Source organism: Heterocephalus glaber, unplaced genomic scaffold (assembly GCF_053883595.1).
Source record: "Heterocephalus glaber isolate CG9 unplaced genomic scaffold, H.glaber_assembly_v1.0 deba00001497, whole genome shotgun sequence".
Classification (NCBI taxonomy): domain Eukaryota; kingdom Metazoa; phylum Chordata; class Mammalia; order Rodentia; family Bathyergidae; genus Heterocephalus; species Heterocephalus glaber.
In genome coordinates this window covers 70433708-70437195 of record NW_028258320.1, presented here as the reverse complement: position 1 = coordinate 70437195, position 3488 = coordinate 70433708, and positions in this window count along the sequence as shown.

The following is a 3488-nucleotide window of genomic DNA, read 5'->3' as shown; positions in this document are numbered from 1 at the left end:
CCTTCATCAGTGAGAAACCAAGCTACCTCAGTAAAGGAAACAAAAACTATGAAGGTAAAACCACCTGGCAACCAACACTGTGGATAAACACAGGGCTCTGAAGCCCAAAGATCTTCCCCCTGATTTGCTCAGAAAGCTTTCCTGCAATGCCAACAAAAGCCAAAATGAAATAAACCTCAGCCACCAGGTCCCTCTACTCCCACTGAAGCAAAGAGGAGCCCAAGGACTAAAGACTTCTTCATCTACCTGGCTCTCAGAAGTGCTGGGACAAGACCACAAAACTCCTGGCCCTTCCCAACACAACCTGGGGAGAGCAGCCAGCCTGTTCCTTACCCTCTCCAATTCCAGCAGAATCAGCCAGGGTGCTTTTATGAGGACCCTGCTCTAGGGGATTTTCCCGCATGAAGAGTCGATATCTCAGGGCAGATTCCAAGATTCTGATATGGTGCGGCCCACGTCTGAGTTCTCATGACATTCCCAAGGGATCCAAATGCTGGTTGATCAAAGAACACACATTTTGGTGAAGCATCATGATGGGACAGTACGGAGGGTTAGTTCCCTGGGAGGGTACAAAACATGAAGTGTACACATGGGCATTCTTGAGGGGAGATGGCCTAGTTTTCAACAGCTCTGAAGGGAGCTAATGACCACCACACCATACCCCGCCTCTGAAAGGACTCCCAATCCTGAAGGAAGCAGCCTAGCATTCACTGTTGCTGTCTGCTACCTGGGGCGCGGCAGGACTGGCGCCTGGAGAAAAGTGGCCTTCTGATGGGGCGTGGCCACATGCTGCTGGGCAACTGAGGTGCAGAGAGGAAACTGCAGCTTTCTCATTTCTGCCTGCTGTTCCTCAAGGCCCTGTTCCTCGTTGCTTCCTCTTCCCAGAGCTGGAGGCAAGACTCCAGCTGAATCTAGGACTGAATCTAGGTTCTTTCTCCCCTCCCAACAGTGGTAGTGCCTCCAAGAGAGCTCCTGGCCAAACTGGTCCAACACTCTGGGAATCAAAGCCATTGTCCCAGAGTCCACCTTTCAGGGTCCTCTTCAATTACACAGCTATGAGTACTGCAAGATGTCCTACTGAGAGGCGAGAAAGCTCCCCAGGCCAGGGCTGACCCTGGCCCTGTAGCATACAATTGAACCAGAGTTAAAAAGGCTGAGACAAACCTTTATCCTACTCTGCTACCACAACCACGTGCACAGCCAGCCTCAGTAAAAACGCCATTTGTGACTCTTCCCTTCCAGAGCTGCCCTTGATGTCCACTCAAACTCCATTCCAAGTAGGTGAGCGTGGACTGGACACTGCAGAAAGGCCAGCCCAGATGTCCCAGGAGGGATGGCCCTCTCCTGGACCTATTTCTAGGAGAAGGAAGGGAATCAGAATGGACTGTGGCCATTCTTGGCCTGAATATGATGTCCTCTTCAGTCTCACTGAAGGAGATGCCGGAGCTCAGGAATGTAGAGAGATGCCTGGGCATTTCCCAACTCTGAGCCAGCCTGTGGCTTCCAGGCCAACACTCTTTTCTGTATTTGCAAGACTTTTCAGCAGGGTGTTTGGCGGTGCCACCTGTCTGGCCTGTTTCTGCTTCCTGGCAGGTGTCCTTGTTTCCAGGACAGGCCTCAGAGGGAGTCTGCAGACGTCTGCTGTGTTCTCTCTGCTGAGGATGAAGGCTATTCAGAGTGAAGTCTAAAAAGCAGCCGGTAAAATGTAAGACAGGGAATGAATGCACAGGAAGGGCCAAGAACATCCATCCTTACTTGACACTCCCAGCATGTACTCCATGGAGGCATTCTAGAGGTAGACAGTGAGCCCCCCCCACATTTACATATTTGTACATAGGTGTGTATATGCATGTATATTGGGTAGAAAAGACTGATTGAAAAGCTGGAGCACCACAATGACCTGCCTCACCTCTTCCTCATCAGAGCATGTGCCAAGAGACTTTCCCTTGGGATGATAAGAATTTAAAGTATCATAAACAGGCCCAAAGGGAGAGGACTTTCAGATTCAGCTGGATTAAATCAGGGTTCTTTTGTCAAGTTGGACTTGTGGATATGCAAGAAATGTGTTTTATTGAGAAAGCTCCTTAAAATGTCTGAATTAATGAAATATGTACTCAGTGATCAACAATCTGATAGGATCTTGGGGCCATTCTCCAAATAAACTCTGGCCAGATGGTTTCGGAAGCCAGATTTTTAAGCAAATCTCACACAGCCCTGGACTCAGGAGTGGAGCTGTCTGACATGGTGGCTTTTGTTCCCCTGTCATGGCTGCCTCAAAGTCTTGAATTGATTCAAATGTTTACCTTTGATGGTCATTTTGAATTTCGAGAAGAGCCAGAGTTCAACAGTGCCAGACCTGGTAAATAAGATACAGGAGGACACACTGTAATGTTTTTATGAGTCTGGCCTTTCTACTGGATAGCATAGCAGCACCATTCACTAAATTTTTTATCACACCTCATAAAGACACTCACGAAAGAGGACATCCAGACCTGCTTCAGAAAGTGGCAAGAACAATAGGATAAGTGTGTTTGAAGGGAGAGGAAATATTTTGAGGGGGATTAATGGCAGTGTGTCTTTTACTGTAATTATTGTTTTCTAATTAAGCCTTCATTGTGGTTCATTGATCACCCCTTGAAATATTCCCCACACTCACCACACACACCGCACTCACCAATATAGGTTGAATATCGCTTATCTGAAATATTTGGAGCCAGAAATGTTTCAGATTTCAGATTGGGGGGCATTTTGGAACATTTGCACATGCATAATGATATATCGGGGGGATGGGACACAATTTCTAAACATGAATTCAGTTGTGTTGCATATATACCTTATAAACATAGCCTCAGGTTCACTTTACATTTTTAATGATTTCATGCATGAAACAAAGTTTCACGGTGTAGAATGTCCGATTTGTGGCTTCATTTCAGCACTTGAAATTTTCACATTATGGAGCATTTAATATTTTGGATTTTCAAATTAGGACTGCTCAACTTCTCCTTCCTAAGAAGTACTGAGTTGTGGAGAACTGTTTTCCCCTATGCCAGAGAATTTTGGACTACTTCTGTTTGTGCTGTGGGCTGGGGAAGCAAGCAGTATAGCTTGTTATAACTATGCACACACTGAGAGTCAATGGGCCATGAGTCTGAGTGTGAAAGGTTTTACCAGCAAAGGACACCTGCTTTTACTACAGAGGCCCCGTGACACTGATTTGGGGATCAGTTGCCTTAGTGTGGGTTGCGGTGGTGATGAAGGTATTGTCATTGGCATGTCTCTTGGTTCTCACATGTCTTCTAAATAGATAAGACCACTAGAGACATAACTGTGAGTTGAGTAGAATTACTGTTTAATAAAAACTGGAGAATTAACTACCAAACTCTGTGGTGACAAAGGAGTTCAGAAAAGAAAGAGAACATGATGGAGCAGAATGCTAGTCATGATTCACATTTGGTAGGTGCCTTCTGTGTCCTAGGCACTACCCAACA